We start from the raw sequence: 17,652 nt of genomic DNA, 5'->3' as shown, positions 1-17,652 counted from the left end.
TGTAAATTCCAATATGGGCCATTAGGCAATTAGTTAAAACTTAATTAGTGAATTATTGTTAATTATTCTATTATGCATTTTTATTTCTTGTGCAAGTAATGCCCGCCTCTTCGAGTAGACCTGTTCATGAACTAGAATTGCGCTATCTGCGACAGGCAACCTTTAAGAATTTTTGAGAGCGTTCGCTGAAACACCCTGTATATATTGTCACTAGTTGTGACGGTAAAGAAAACAGTCGTAGAACTATGTATGACGAAACTGGTTGTTTATTGGGAGAACCTGTGCCCACAAAAGCAAGCTACACTCAAAGCACAACGATAGTGGCGAACACAGTCGGCGATCGTCGAAAATCTGATCAGCGGCGAGACGCATCGGCTTTATACCTGAGTCATTGAAGGTTCCAGATTAATTCAGGTGCCCGCGTGCCTTCCAGAAAGTTCTAGACAATTCGCGTCACTCATACAATCAGATTACATGAGCGTCGGTGACCACAGAGGAAGGATAAATGCATCGATAACGTTCCAGAAGCTTCCGATGCAGGCGCGTCCTGCGCCAAGCGATAACGTTTAACATTTGTTAGCCGGTGGAAAGCGGCCACCGGTGAAAGATAAACATGTATACGTGTCAATACCCTCCCGTTAAAAAGCATCGTCCCGATGCTGCAAACACGAAAGCGAAAACAAAACCACGCGTTATAAACAAAAAGACAACAAAAACATTAACAAAGTAACAAAGTACCTAAGTTCGTCAGCGGGCGTAGAAAGGCTTAAGACGCACCACATGGATGACTTCAGGTCGTGCCCGGCGCAGCTGTGGCACAACCTCATAGTCCAGTGCGCTAATACGTCGGATGATCTGATATGGTCCCAAATAGCGACGTAACAGTTTCTCGCTAAGTCCTCATCGGCGTATCGGAGTCCAGACCCAAACACGGTCTCCGGGCTGTACTCGACGTAGCTTCGTCGAAGATTGTAGTGTCTGCTGTCGGTTCTCTGCTGGTTCTTGATGCGCAGGCGGGCGAGCTGTCGACTTTCTTCGGCACGCTGCAAATAGGTGGCAACGTCGAGATTTTCTTCGTCGGAGACATGCGGTAGCACGGCGTCAAGCGTCGTTGCCGGAACATGTGCTAGCATCTTCATCGTCGTGTTTGTCGCTCTGCTAAGCATCGCTTTGATTCATGTATGGATCGCTCGGTAACATCACTCTCCGGCGGCTGAAGCGCCGTCCTTGTGTTTGCTATGAAGGCGAGGAGCTAGAAGAGCAGTATGGCTTCAGCCAGGAAACATGAACAACTTCAGTTGGCAGCGATGAGGTCGAAAAAGCAGTATCTAGGAGTACAATTGCATATTTACGTCACTGAGTTGACGAAGAACCTTGAAGGGCCTGATGTAACGTGATAGGAGCTTCTCTGATAGGCCAATGCGGCGGCATGGCGACCATAGGAGGACCCGAGAGCCAGGCGTGAAGTGCACGCTTCTTTGTCGGCTGTCGTAACGGGACTTGTGGGCTGCTTGCGAAGCAGAAAGTCAATCGTGGGCAAGTTGACGAGCTGCACGGGCTCGAGCTGCGACGTCACTGGCGTATTCAGTAGGCGATTCAGGAGCCGAAGGAAGGGGAGTCTCGAAGGGCAATGCAGCATGTCGGTCAAACAGCAGATAAAACGGTGAATATCCAGCGGTGTCATGCTGCGAGCAATTGTACGCAAAGGGAACACATGGTAACGTGCAGTCCCAGACACGGTGATCTGGTGAAACATACATGGCCAGCATCCCGGTTAGCGTTCGGTTTAGGTGCTCGGTCAATCCAATCGTCTGCGGATGATAAGCGGTGGTGAGGTTATGTTCAGTGGAGCAGGCACGAAGGATGTCATCTACCACTCTTGAGAGGAAGTACCTCCCGCGATCGGCGAGAAGCTGCCGAGGGGCGCCATGATGTAGAATTACGTCGTGTAGGAGAAAGTCAGCGACGTCTGTAGAACCGCTTTCGGCAATGCCCTGGTGATTGCGAAGCGCGTGGCGTAGTCTGTCGCGACCGCATCCCATTTGTTTCCAGAGATGGGCGTAGGGAAAGGGCCTAGAAGGTCAAGGCTGACGCGGAAGAATAGCTCTGCAGGGATATCAATAGGTTGCAGCTGGCCTGCAGGGAGCGCTGAAAGGCGCTTACGGCGTTGACAGCGTTCACAAGTAACGGAGCACAGAACGGTTCATGCCAGGCCAGAAAAACCAACGTCGGATGCGGGCGTAAGTACGCCAGGCACCTAGGTGACCGGCAGTTGATACGTCGTGAAGCCGGTGAAGAACACTGGAGCGTAGATGGCGAGGTAGGACAAGCAGAAGCTCTGGGCCATCTGAGCTGAGATTACGACTATACAGAACGTTGTCGTGTAGCTCAAACAGGCAAAGAGAATGGTGTGGTTATGGATAGGTAAGACGGTCGATGATGCGCCGTAAGGACGCGTCTTGTCGCTGTTTGGTGCGGATATCATCCAAAGCAAGGATGGACAGTACGCAGGCGTCGGAGTGAGTGTCAATGAGGTCGAGAGCATCGACAGGGTGACGTGATAAGCAATCAGCGTCCCGGTGCAATCGTCCAGACTTGTAGTGCACAGCAAATGAGTATTGCTGAAGCCGTAATGCCCAGCGGCCGAGACGTCCAGACGGATCCTTCAGCGACGAAAGCCAGCGTAAAGCATGATGGTCTCTAATTACAGAAAAAGTTTGGCCAAACAACTAAGGTCTGAATTTGGTGACAGCCCACACTAAAGCCAGGCAGTCGCGTTCAGTGATGGAATAGTTTCGTTCGAACGATGACAGAAGGCGACTGGCGTAGACAATGACACGTTCCTTGCCGTGCTGTGTTTACCCAAGGACATCCCAATTCCATGACCAATGGCATGAGTGCGAAGTTCCGTAGGCGATGATGGCTCGAAATGGGCCAGTATTGGTGGTGTAGTGAGTGGGCGGATGAGGGCAGAAAACGAAGCTGCTTGTTCGGGTCCCCACACGAAAGGAACGTCCTTTAAGAGTTATGTAAGAGCGCGGGCGATGTTCGTGAAGTTCCGGACAAAGCGACGAAAGTAGGAACAGAATCCTACGAAACTGCGGATGTCTTTGGCTGAACGCAGCACTTGTGATGGCAGTCGTCAATGCAGCGTCACCTCCGGGCACTGCATTGTTTAGTTTTTCTGATAGGCACGAGCGGGGCTGAAGGGGGACGACGGGCGGCGAGTCTGTGGTGAGCCAGACGACGGACGACGGCCTGGAGGCGAGCGTGGCGGGTGACCACGCTGCGACGGGGAGTGGCTACTTATACGGGGGGAAACATCGGCGTTGGGGAAATAGGACTGGGTTGAATGCGAAAAGCGGGTGCTGTCGGGACGGCGGTAAGGGGCAGACAGCGTTCGAGGCGCCGATGACCAGCGGGTAGCGCAGTAATGGGCGACGTGGCTGATACGGTGACAAGTAAAACATATGGGTCGATCGTCAAGGGTTCGCCACGCAGCAGGGTCGCGATTATCGTGCAGTGAATCCCTGCTCTTGATAGGAAGAGGGTGGACGCCACGAAGTTTGCGTTGGGCTGGCCGCGGTGCACACAGAGTGAATGCCCATGTTGGCCAGCTCCTGCCAGACAATGGCTTGAACGAATGGAGCTGTAATCGAGCTCCAATCACCGGCGTGCACTGGAGCAGGGGTCATGGCCTCAAGTTCGCGTCGTACAATACGTGTCAGCTGATCTGGTGGAACTGACGGCTGTGCAGCCGTACGGTCTCCGCAAGAGCACGTTGCCGCCGTGTTGGGAAGCCGGGCAAATGAGTGGTCAATGCGCGGGCTTTTAGCCTGCTCAAAGCGCCGGCACTTTATAATAGCGTCGACTGCAGAACAATTTCTACACATTAAAAGGCTGAAGGCGTCGTCGGCGATTCCTTTCAAGATATGTCCAACCTTGTCGTCCTCCGGCATATCGGTGTCGGCCTTTCTGCATAGCGCTAATATGTCTTCTATGTACGCGACGTACGATTCAGTAGCTATCTGCGCATGTGACGTGAGCGTCTTTGTCGCGGTGATCTACCGCACAAGCCTTCCCAAAATATTCTCGGAGTTTTTCTTTGCAGGTGTCCCAGCTCCCAATCTCAGCTTCGTGATTATCGAATCATACCTTCCCTGTGCCTTTCAGGTAGAAGATTATATTTGCCAACAACATGGTAGGGTAACATCGGTTGTTCTTACTCACGCATTCGTACTCCGTCAGCCAGTCTTAGACGTCCGCGTCACCGGAACCGGAGAATGTGCCAGTATCTCTGGTTTGCACAAGCACGACCGTTGAAGTGGTAGGCGCTGATGTAGACGCTGTGTCTTCCACCATTGCAGACAGATGTCCGAAATGACGGCCGCTGCGAAGTTCCGTTGCGAGGCGAGACGTACCCCACACCTCCACCAAAGTGTGACGGAAGCGAGATGGAGGCGAAGGATATATTTACAATATATATACAGACGAGACTAGGGCAAGAGATGTCCGATCCGGCCCAAGAGCTAGCGTTTTCATCGTCGTCTTTGTCGCTCTGCCAAGCATCGGGTTTATCCATGTATGAATCGCTCCGTAACATCATCACAAGAGGCCAACAATGACACCAAGGACAACATAGGGGAAATTACTTGTACGTACTGAGTGAATTAAAGAAATTATAAATTAAAGAACATGAAAATGAATGAAAAAATAACTAGCCGCAGGTGGGGAAAGAACCCACGTCTTCGCATTACGCGTGCGATGCTCTCAACCGTGAGCTACCGCGGCACCGTTTTCCCATCCACTTTCTGAGGTATTTATATCTTACAACTAGAACTGACCCTGGGAATCTTACCCAGCGCCACCACTTGCAAACCTAGGTGGTGAAACTGGAACATACTTTCTGCCGCAGGTGTCATGAGTACATGATCCTTTTGGGTGAAGGCAACTGGTCAATAATTCCACCGAGCTACCTGAAGGCATCGATGTAGCCGGATTCGAGCCCTGGTTTTGTAATGAACGAGAAGAAAGGAAACAGAGGGTAGACCACTGCACGGGCCGATTTTTTCAGCCCGGGCCCGGCCCGGGCCCGTTTTTACATTGGCCTGCCCGCCCGAGCCCGAGCAACAGTATAGGAATACTTGGACATAGCAATACTCCCTAAATAAACGTTATCCCCGTAACATCTTTTGGTGGAAGTGCTGGGTAAACCTGTCAACGTGCCGGCTCCGCCAACCAAACACGGAACTTCGAAGCGGTCGCTGTCTTGGTTGCTCCGCGATGACCAGTGAAGTGCCGACGGTGCAGCAGCCACCGGCGCCTGTGATTCTTTTGCACCCACAAGACCAGGGAACCTTTTCTGGCACAGATGGCTTGGATGTCGAAGACTGGATCCACATGTACGAACGCGTCATAAACCGCAACAGGTGGGACTCCACGGTTATGTGAGCCAACGCGATGTTCTATCTGAAAGCAACGGCACGCCACATCCGAGATAGCATTCCTCAAGCGCGAAAACGCAATGATGAAAGAAATGATACACAAACTCACGGCCACCATTGCCGAACTGAAAAACGACAGGAGCGTGGGCGCCGCTACACCCGCCACTGACAACGCCGCCAATGCAGACACCCCGTCACCGCTAGAACCCGTAGACGCCGCCAACGACGATGGCGAGAGCGCGCCCAAGAAACGCGAACACCCCGCTTTAAAGCCCCAATTAGATGACATCAAGAGCGTGCTGTCGTCGATTAAGACAAGCCTCCGCTTCCTCGGCGAGAGCATGGCCCTCGTGCAGTCCACCCTCGCGGCCCACGGTAATCGGTTGGGCAAAGTAGAACACTATCTCGACCACGTCGTAGCCCCCGCAGTCGCCGCAGCTAAGCCGGTCTCGCAATGCATGCCTACACCCAGTCTACCCCCTCACGTGGCTGTCTTGTACCCGTCGGACGCCCGGACCGACCCACAAATGCTTCAAGATGACCAGGCGAAATGACGAGATGCGCATCTGGCAATGGACCTGTAGACAATGGAGCTTCGCCCGGAAGAAAGCCTCCCTACAGCAATACCTCCGCAGCCACGAAGCCAAACCCCACGTTGTCCTGTTACAAGAAACTGTAGTACTAACCACCACGTTCTCCGGATACCAGTGGTTACCCCGCCCTTCGGGAGGACGCGGTACCGCAACGCTGGTCGTTAATAAGATCACCTGCCTCGATATGTCCGAAATCGAACATGTCATGGTGGAGCTTCTCCCCGGCAACGCATCCCGACAAAACTCATTGTATACAGCAGCCCCAGCCACCACAAGCAACTGTTCGAAACGCCTGTTCCAGAAATCCATTCGCCTCGCCGGCTCCAACCCGATAGTGATCGCGGGCGAAACGCTGCGCATCGCACCTGAGGCTACGCGTACGACACCCCCAAGGGTAACGAGCTCTGGCAGAACGCCAACGACATGAATATTACCCTCATTACGGACAAGGCTTTCCTCAACCGCACCGGCACGTCCACGCAAAGAGACACCACCCCGGATCTCTGCTTCGTCAAGAATATCGCCGACGCCCGCTGGTCCAACCTCGCGGTAGATCTAGGTAGCGACCATTTTTTTATTGGCCATACACTTCCCCACAGTCAGCAGGAAGACCAAGACGTACACGTGTGTGGACTGGGACCTCTCCCGTAAGACTCGCGCAGAACTACCCCCTCCCTACGCCGTGCCAAGTCTCGAGACGTGGACGGATCAGCTTAAGGTTGACGTCGGCAAAGCCACCAAAACCATCTGTACAGACCTGCCCACCGAGAGGATGGACAGTCGCCTCGCACACCTGCTCGAGGCCAAACAATCAGTACTGGTCCGGTGGAAGGGCCAGCGCCTCAATCGGAGGTTACGCAAACGCATATCCGAGCTGAACAGGAGCATAGCGGATCACTGCAGCACCTTTTCCAAACAGCAGTGGGGCGAAGTCTGTAACTCGATTGACGGGCAGGTCCGTAATGGCAAAACATGGAACCTCCTCAAACACCTGCTCGACGACACCAACACCAACACCCGCACCAATCAGCGCCATTCTCTCACGAAGATACTCCAGCAGGCCAAAGGGACCGCACCACCGAAAGACATCGCCAAGAGCCTCGTGCAGAAATATCTTCCGCTTCCCACGGACCCGTCGATTCCTCACCCCGAATACACAGGTACCGACAACATCCACTTAGACGCCGACTTTTCCGTCGAAGAGGTGCGCCGCGCTCTCCACGAACTCAATGGCCGCTCCACCCCTGGCCCCGATGCATCCCCAACAAGCTCCTACGCAACTTGGATGAGCCCTCCGTCACTTACCTCACCGATACTATCTACGAAACGCGGAAGAAGGGCGAGCTACCCAACGCCTGGAAACTCGCCCACACGATCCTTATTCCCAAATCGGGAAAAGCGCCTAGCTGAGACCACCTCCGGCCCATCTTGCTACGTCGTGCGTGGGCAAGGTGGCGGAGCACGTCGTCCTCAACAGGGTCGGTCGCTATCTCGAGGACCACGACTGCTTCCCGCACCACATGATCGGCTTCCGACCTGGGCTATCTACTCACGATGCCATGTTACTATTAAAACATCAGATTATCAACGGAGTAAACACTCGGGATATCCGTGCCATACTTGGCCTCGATTTAGAAAAGGCATTCGATACGATCGCCCACTCGTCCATCCTGAAGGCGATCGCAGACCTCGGGTTCGGGCGTCGGTTCTACGACTTTTTCCGCTCCTTCCTCACCCGGCGCAGGGCTGTCCTCCGCGCAGGAGACCTGGTGTCGGAAGAAGTCGAGCTCGGACAGGGGGGAACCCCCTAGGGCTCCGTCCTCTCGCCGATGCTCTTCAACCTAGTGATGATCGGGCTCTCCGAGCGACTCTCGAAGATCTACGGGCTAAATCACACCATCTATGCGGACGACATAACCTTCTGGTACTCCGCGGGGTCGGATGGCTTCATCGAATCCGCCCTGCAGGAGGCCTCTGAAACGGCCGAGTCCTACCTCGAACACACCGGTCTCAAGTGCTCCCCCACCAAGTCGGAGCTGCTGCTATACTTGCCCTTAAGGGTGGTACTCCACTTAAGGGTGGTAAACCCTTAAGTGTTTTTACAGCGAAGCTGTTAAGGGCTCAGTCTCCGATGGTCGTGTCCACGTGTAGAAAAAACTCTCAATGGCTCGAGCGTTTCTTGTTTCGCACTTTTAATATTACAGTCTGAGACGATTTAACATAAAAGGCATGCGCTGTCAGTGTTTTGTTTCATGACACTTGTTTATGGGCGGTCATTCTCAAAATTCGGAGGAGCTGTATAAATTTGGACATGTAGCAGCACCAGCAACGCGCAGAACTGTTGACGATGCCGGCGGCGTTTTGCCCGTGTTCGCACTGAAGGCGCGCGGCGTTGGTGACGTGTTTATGAAGAGCGTGCCAACCTTTGCCGTACACCGTATGGCGGTGTACCATAGCGACCACAAGGCCATGGTTTCTGTGGTCACTACATAAATGAAAACCACCGGATCATATATATGTCTCATTCTTTAATAATTCAAATAATCAATTACACCATCACGCCCTAATAGTGATAATTGGAAATACATAATTCGCACCATAGTACAGATTTGCTAGTCTTCCATATCCACCCCAGTGGAAGAGCTGAGAGTTTGTTTTTTTACCGTCGTGGTGCTATCAGCTTGAAGCCGTCATTAATATACATGACGATCTCTGCCTTGAGGATTTGTTACTTCATTCTGTTGTGCCATTTATCGATCATTTCGCGCCTGCGAGACACATCTTTTGTCCTCGTCACTTACCGTATTTCTTATTTTCTTGAATCGCCAAGACGTTCCCGTGTTTAGGGGCTACAACCCGTGCGGTAGCTTAGCGGCTATAGTGTTGCACTGCTAAGCACGCGGTCGCGAGATAAAAGCCCGGCGGCAGCGGCCACATTTCAATGGGGCGGAATGCTAAAACACCCGTGTCTCGCCCATGGGGGCACGTTAAACATATCCTGGTAGTCAAAGTTTGTCCGGAGTCCCCCACTAAGGCGCGCCTCATAATCAAATCGTGGTTTTGGCACGTAAAACCCCAGAATTTATTTAGGGGCACCGATGTATTGGCGTAGCTGATTTGCGGCGATCTCAGGACAAGCGGCCGCCCACCAATCGATGGAGTCTACCATAATCCTGTATACCGTCTTAATTTTAAGCTTAGCTTGATCAATCCTGCAATACAATTGTTGTCTTCCGAAATAACCAACCTGAGGTGATATCTAGCAGCAGCGAGTGCGTGACGTCAATGCACAGCGCATAGAGAGGCACGTATGCACCGAGTTTAGGAGAGGAAGCGCGAGGCTCAAGAGTCGATGTAGGTGAGGAATTTCTTGTGAAAGTGCGGAGAGAAGAAACGTGACATTGAAACCCACAACGCAGCTGTTGCACAAAGTGTGAATCGTCGAATAAGCGCGTTCGTAATGATGCGTCAGGAGCGAAGGCGAGTTCAGGCCTTCTACAGGCACGAAAAGTCAAGTAGGTTCTCGCATGCACGGTTATTTTAGAACACGATTTTGTTGTTAATAAAACGGGACCATAGAATGTAGTGAGCTCCGGAGAGACAAGATGAAGGAAAATTGGCCGTGTGAAACAGCCGCAACTTCCATACCCGACGGTGGCATTGAATGTGCGAGTCTGCTGCGTCATTTCTGGCGCTAAAATACAAAATGAAACGCTAACGCTTTACGTCTTAATAGCGATCAGCTGACGGGGCGCCAATCAGAGCTGCGAGCAATAAATAGCCACGCGTGTCTGCCATGAGCACTGAACACTGCACTGTATTGCCAGCGAATACCGTGAAGTGGCCTTGCCTACAGCCGTTTGCGTCTTTTACATGGTCACATATGTATTTGCTTAAAAATATAATAGGATAACATTGTTAGTAGAAGTATTAAAAAAAGCGTGATCACAAGCAGATGGGAAGGGCATTCGCGACCAGTGGTTGCCTTGTGCGTAGTTAGGTGCTTGACAATAATGTTGAGCAGGTACAAGTTTACTTCTGTGTGTAACGCATGCGCAACAAACTGTGTTTTCAATTTGAAATATTGAATGCTGCCGAAAGCCGCTTATGGCGATATGAAACTAACCTGTCGTTCTCTTATGCGATAACATTGCTTTCCGTATTGAGAAATGAATCCTCGCTTACCTATTGTGTGTAATGCACTCTATATGCAGGAAGGTTTTCCTTCCTTATGGCAGAAGCAGATGCAACTACTGCCTCTCAGTTATATTCGAAACATTGCTGATTACAAATTTCTTTATTTTTGCACTACACATATTTGCTCCTGTTTCAACAAATACTGATTATTCCTGGTATCACAGTATTTGACTTGTTGCGATGTGTGCTCTCAGTTAAAGTTTTGTTGTTAAATTTTGGCTTTTCGGATCCATTGTGCTTGGTTTTGTAGTTCTAAACGCTCATGACATGTGTTTTTTTTTCAATAATAGTGTTATTGCTTAGGATATTTCTCGAGATTTCCTTACGAATAGCTTATTTTTTTGCAATTTTGCACAAGTGAACCTATTTTTCTGAGAAGCATGTCCAAATGATGTGTGCTATGTCTTTTTTTTATCGAAAAGCTTAATTTTCGTTCGGGATCCACGAGCCCGAAATTCTTTCTTCTTCTTGATTCACCGGAATGTACCGAATAGTTACCTGGCTTTAAAGCAACAGATTGAATAGGAAATCTGAACACTTAAGATTTCACTGTTTGAATAATTTTACCGCAATTTTACATCTCGTGATATTTTCGCATGCTACGACGATGACTTTACGAAACGAAATATATTGACATCAAAAAATGATAATTTTGAAACCTGACCACATAATACTTCTTACAGGTCGCCCAACTCACGATCTGCTTGTGGATAATGGGCACCAGGACAATGTAACGGATGAGTGTATTAAGAAATTGGAAGAATTAAAAGACCCGGTTCTGTCATTCGTGGATAAATATAACGCTACCTGCAAAAGATATTATGCAGAAGAAGAGTGACCGAGACGCCACTTCTTTATTACAACGAAAACTATAATTCTGCAGCGGAAATATAAATGCATTATAAATACAGCTGCTATCATAATCTTTAAAAACTAATCAAAGAACTGCAGTAGTAAATAAAATTTTATGAGAAGTAGCTACAATAAAGCGTACATCTGTATGAATAATGAGTCCTTCATTTCTCTCATGTCGTAAAATAATGTTATTTAAGACGTTTATGAACGTACTGTCTGCAGGAAAAGTAATAACCATTGAAATATTTATAGTTGTTCTAGAAACTGATATTGCATGATGAGACAACCAGAATATTTGAACAAGCTTTTAAAAAGAAGTTTTTTCTGAAGCGAGACATCTTTTTTTTTCTAGAAGCCACTCAACACGTAGCACATACTGACTCTTTTCGCAGTGAAAAACTTGGCGCTCCTTGGCCATTCCTGGCTCGTGCGCCATTAAAAACACACCATCCTCATCAGTGAAATATTTGTATTCTTCGGCCACTGAAAATATGAAACTGCCGAAATGATGGCGCGCACTATAGGCCAGTTAGAGACTGGTTCTGATTGGGACTGGAAAATTGTTTTCCTACCAAGAAAATCCACCGTGAGAGCCCATATTATGGTGACTACCCACGGCACTGCGTTTAGCATTGAAGCAGTACAGCGACGCAAGTTATTGCCGCCATCGAAAAGCCTCTGATGTGAGGAGTGTACTGCAGTGTGTACTTCAAGCTCACTCGCCCTTTCCTATCAGAAATATGCACCACCTAGAGTCGTCGCCGCGCGCAGCCTATGTGTGGTCTGCGAAGTGCCCGGTGCAGTGGTGCATACCAACACCGAAAATTACATCACGTGGCAGCTGGGCTCCTGTCTTGCGGTTTTTTTCTGCACATGATTTGAAAAAAGACACTTCTGCGTGTTTATTGGCGCAGAGCGCGAAGCCGTCGAAACATGGCGAATGCTACGTTCAAAACTTTGATTCGTTGCTTGTTGCTTGCTTCCTTTATCATGGCGCGTACCCACCGCGGGGGATTGGCCAAGAAGCCGGCGGTTAAACGGGTGGCGAGGAGAGAGAAAACTTGAAGGAGAGAGTATATGTGAGGGAACACTTGAAATAGTGCAAAGAAACGGTTGTGTCTTCAAGTATGCAGTAGCCTACTTGCCAGGACACGTTTATTGCCACTTGAAATACAACGGAAAAGACCCACAAGGCACTTTCCTGGCCTTCTTATATAGCTATACAGAGCTACTAATCAGTGACATCACACACAAACACACACACACACACACACACACACACACACACACACACACACACACACACACACACACACACACACACACACACACACACACACACACACACACACACACACACACACACACACACACACACACACACACACACACACACACACACACACACACACACACACACACACACACACACTCAAACACACAGGCACACAAACAGGCACGTGCGTTCTATCTCAGGCGCAACAATTCAAGACCCTAGTTACGTCAGAGCGCCACTACACGTTCTAGCTAAGGCGTGATGACACAACAATCCCCCCCCCCCCCCCAAGTGTTGTTAATAGCTGTCGGGCGGTCGTCCTTGCGGGTGCTGCGTCGAAGTTCCGGTTGGGAAGATGGCGATGTGCCACCGCTGAGCTCCCTGCCTGCAGACAATGGATCCGGAAGGGTGGCATGTTCTTCGTTGGTAGCTACTGCCTGCTGACCTATTTGATCGGTGTCAGGCGTCTTTAGCGCACCGTCGTCATTTACAGGGTGTGCACCTAAAGACCTGCGAGACACAATGTCTTGGCTACATACTGGCGGTTCAGTGTTTGGAGACGGCGCATGAACCGTCTCTCGCACACCGCTGTCATTTACAGGGTGTGCACCTTGAGACCTGCGAGACACAATGTCTTGGCTACATGCTACGGTTCATGGTTTGGAGATGACGCATGAACCGATTGCGGGAAGCACTCCTGGAATGTTCGCGGTCGTAGATTATCAACATAAGCGTACCACTCTTCGTTCCCTATGCTGACCACATAAGGGCTTGAATTCACACGTTTGTTTACCTGGCCGCTCAACCACTCCTCTTCCCCGGGGCGCAGACCCTGTACAAGGACATCTTCGCCTTCCTCGAAGTCCCGCCACGCACCTCGTTGCTGATTTGCGGCCTCCTTTGTTCACTCAAGTTTTTCTTTCATCTTTGTTCGATATCAGGAAGGAGAAGGCTCAACCTGTGTGTCTTCAGTGACCCCCGTTTGCATATTCCTATAATTGAATAGGAACTGGTAATTCCGGTGCTGGAGAGGCTTCATGTGCCCTTTTCTTTCTCGTCCATGACCTGCTTAAAAGGATATTTTTAAGTCTGTACACAACGCTCTGCGCTTCCATTCGATGCCGGGTGATAAGGAGGCGCTTTAGTGTGCTGAATGCCATTCCGTCTCATGAATGTCTCGAAAAATGCCGATTTAAACTGTGGGCCATTCTCTGTTACCACTTCTTCCGGTAACCCGTACGCGGCAAATACTGTGCGCAGTTTCTCTATTGTCTTTTCGCTACTAGTTTACTTCGTGACAAACACTTCAACCCACTTTGAACAGGAGTCAACTAGCACTAGAAACCAATGCTGATCACGATGAGCAAAATCCAAGTGCACACGCTCCCACCGGCGCCTAGACACTCCTCATGACATTACAGGGTGCCGCATTTTCGGTCAACTGGCATGTGACACATTCTTTCACTGTTTGTTCAACGACTTGCGTAAGGCTGGGCCACCACACGTGGCCTCTAGACAGCATTTTCATACGTGAAATTCCAGGATGGCCTTCGTGCAACAGTGATAGCACTTTTCCGCGAAGAGACATTGGCATTATCACCCGATTTACCCTCGTCACGCATTCTCTGTCAACAGAAAGCTCACTTCATCGCACGAAATACGGTGCCAAACCGTCATGAGACACTTTTGAAGGCCATCACACCTGCGTGTAAAACAATACCTTTGATAACTGCTTGTCTTTGCTTCTTTCGCGTCTGCCGAGTGGGAGCTCGTCCAGCATAGAAAACTCTATGTACACGTCATCTGTGTACACGTCACCTGTGTACTGAAGCGGCAGGCGTGAAAGTGCGTCAGCGTTGCCGATATCCCGTAATTTGCGATAAACCCATTTGTAGTCATAGGCAGCAATCTGTGAGGCCCAACTCTGCACGCGAACCGCCGACATAGTATGCAGGAATTTACTTATCGTGTCCTAATAGCCCCACTAACGGTTGATGGTCGGAGTAGATTACAAGTTTCGGCGCGAAAAGGTACTTATGAAACTTCTTTAACCCGTACACGACAGCCAGGGCTTCTTTTTCGATATGGGCGTATGCCTGCTCCGTTTTAGTCAGTCTTAGACGCAAAAGCGATGGGTCTTTCTTCAGATCATTCCTTGTGAAAAAGAACTGCGCCCAAACTGTACGAAGACGCGTCTCAAACCAGCCCTAGCTCCTTTGAAGGGTTAAAGTAGGTGAGTACGGACGCACTCAGCAGCCAGCCCTTAGATGCTTTGAAGGTTTTTGCTGCGGAAGCCGTCCATTTCCACTAACATTCTCAGCTAGCAAGTCATATAATGGTATAAGCTGTGCTGACATGTTCGGCACCAATTTCCCATAGACATTTAACAAGCCTAAATAGGTGCGTAGCTCGTTCTTGTTTTTTGGCGTTGGTGCTTCTTTGAAAGCGCGCACTTTGTCTTCCGAAGGACGGATTCCTTTGTCAACAATCACGTGACCCAAATAGGTAACAGCCTTGTCAAAAAACTTGCATTTCTCCTTCCCCAATTTTACATCACGTTCCTTGAACCGTGTCAGGACAGCTTCGACCTTATTAAAGCATTCTTCCATTGTTTCTCCTGCTGTTAACACATCATCAAAATCACGTGACACTCTGTCTAAACCCTTTTAATGTCACCCATCAGGGCTAGAAAAATAGACTGAGCACTTGTTATTCCATACGGCAAACGAGTGTATCGAAAAAAGTCACAGGCCTGCGCGGCACACGCAGCACAGCTGGTGGAGTGGCTCAAGGGTAGCTCCAATTTGGGCACCACGCACAACAGGGTCTTCGTGGCAGTTTGTTCGCCTCGTTTTGACGAGAACTATCTTAACTGTCCGCGCAGCGTCGACGGCGAGCTGCGGCTTGTAATGCTCGCTGAACAGCAGTCTGCTGAGCCCGATCAAGCCTTGCAATTGCAACTTACATGTGGGGGGGCCGCGTTTGCAGGCACTTTAACTAGATGGCGCCACCATACTCGCGGAGGCTCGGCAGCTAGTGAGCACGTTGATTGCGTGCCTCGTCTGAATCGCATATCGCCGCCTGCGCCTGCGGACGCTGCGTTTGCAGGCATCTTACCTAGATGGCGCCACCATACTGACGGCGGCGCGAGTGGTCTCCCCCTGCGTGATAGGCTTATATTGTTTTTTCCGCGGCCCGATAGCAAGCGCTTGCGTGGTTCAGTGGTAGAGCATCCGGATCCCACGCAGCGGGCGCGGGTTCGATACCGGCGATAGCGGTTACGCGGACGCCGCCGGCGACGGCATCATCGCAACCCGACACGGCTATTGGAATGAACCCATAACAGCTTACACTCTAAAAGGCCGAGGTGGGTGTTCAGATTGACCAAAGGATGCGAATCAGGGGCAGCTGCAAGTGTTGGTACGCTGTAGAAAGGTCAAGGGCAGTAAAACATTTGCATCCATGCAACGCGACAAAAATATCTTCCAACGTTGGCAAAGCGTAATAATCGGTTCTCAGACAAAGGTTTACCGTCACTTTGTAGACTTTGCATATGCGAACTTTGTTGTTAGTCTTTGGCACGACTACTAGGGGCGTAGCTCCTTCACTTTGCTGTACAGGAACCAGTACTCGCGATTCCACTAGTGAATGTAATTCCTCTGCTACGGCGTCCCTGAGTGCAAATGGCACAGGTCGATGCTTACAGAAAACAGGTGTACTGCTGTCTTTTAGGACTAGGTTCACCGATATGTCGGCTATCAGTCCTAGTGCCGGCTCAAACACTTCCGAAACTTTTTAGATGACTGCGGCTGATTTATCAAGACCGATATTACACACGCTCGTCCAATCCAACTTCAACGCCTCTAGTCATGTATGGCCCAACAACAAAGTGTCACATATTTGTGGTGTTCGCACTACAATTAAAGGCAAGGTCACGCTTTGGTCATTGTGCTCTACGCGCACCGTTGAGTTGCCTGTTATGCCAGCGGGACACCTCCGTACGTTTTTAGCCGTAAACTACAACTTTCTAGAGGCAAGTCAGACCAATATTGCCGGTACATCTTTTCTGGCACGATAGACACAGATGCTCCTGTGTCAACTTTAATTTTGACATTCCTACCTGCCACCTAAACTTTCACAATGTAGCTACCGCCATTACTGTGACATGAAAAAATATGGCTAAGCAAAATATCCTCACCACTTATACCGTGCGAGTCACCGGAGTCTTCTAAACCAGTGCTATCTTCAAGGGCGTGTACCGAACGTGGCGTCGTTCTGCAGACCTTTGCCAAGTGCCCCACCTTTTTGGAGGCACGGCATCAATATTTTCGAAAGGGGCAGGTTGCGGCGGTATGCGCCGATCCGCAACGAAAACAGTCCGTTGATTTGGCTTGCCGCTCCGCGTTCTTGCTCGCTGCCCTTCTTGTGCACGCGTTGGCCTCTGTTTTTCTTTGTTGGGCTTGCTGCTCGCTGAAGTCTTTAGGGTGAATCTTCTTTGTTTCGGTGCGAGCGAGTTCCCCAATTTTGGCAAGGTCATAAGCAGCTTGGAACGTCAGGGTACTCTTCTTGAGGAGGTCGGCTTGTGCTGTTTTGTTTCTCAGTATGGCCACGAACCGATCCCGCAAAGCGTCATCCAGAAATTGCCCGAACTCACAGGATGCAGCCAACCTTTTCAGTTCTAATGCAAACGTAGCAACTGGTTCGTTTTCTTGTTGCGACCGACGGCTGAACCGAAATCTGTCCGCTATCACCAAGGGCTACGGTTAATAGTGCCCTTTGAGAGCCCTGGTAAGTTCGGCGCAAGCACGTCACGCGCCAGTCGGTTCTAAAAGCCTACCGAGCTGGTATCCTTGTTCTGGCACTCCGCTGCGACCCCTCGGTTCCCGACAGTGGTGACTCCGGCCTAAGAGATGACCGACCCCAGCAACCTCCCACCCTCAGGCAACCTCCCGCCTGACGCTACCTCGCGCCCACGGGACGTCGCAGCTCTACAGCTCCACCTGCCCACGTTCTCCCGCAAGAACCCGCAGGATTGGTTCGCCCACGTCGAAGCCATCTTCGATCTGCAACACATCACCTCGGAGATTTCGCGGTTTCGCCACTTACTTTGCAACCTGTCTCCTGAGGTAGCTCAAGAAGTGGCAAACGTTATCGCTGCACCTTTGAGTGATGCCCCGTACCAGCAACTGAAGCAGAGTATTTTAGAGAGCACCACGGCGTCCGAGAGCGCGCGCCTCCAGCACCTGCTTACATCCAAGGACCTTGGAGATCGCCGCCCTTCCCAGCT

Source organism: Dermacentor silvarum, chromosome 7 (assembly GCF_013339745.2).
Source record: "Dermacentor silvarum isolate Dsil-2018 chromosome 7, BIME_Dsil_1.4, whole genome shotgun sequence".
NCBI classification, from domain to species: Eukaryota; Metazoa; Arthropoda; class Arachnida; order Ixodida; family Ixodidae; genus Dermacentor; species Dermacentor silvarum.
The sequence above is the reverse complement of the archived record's forward strand: the minus strand, read 5'-3'. Positions refer to the sequence as shown.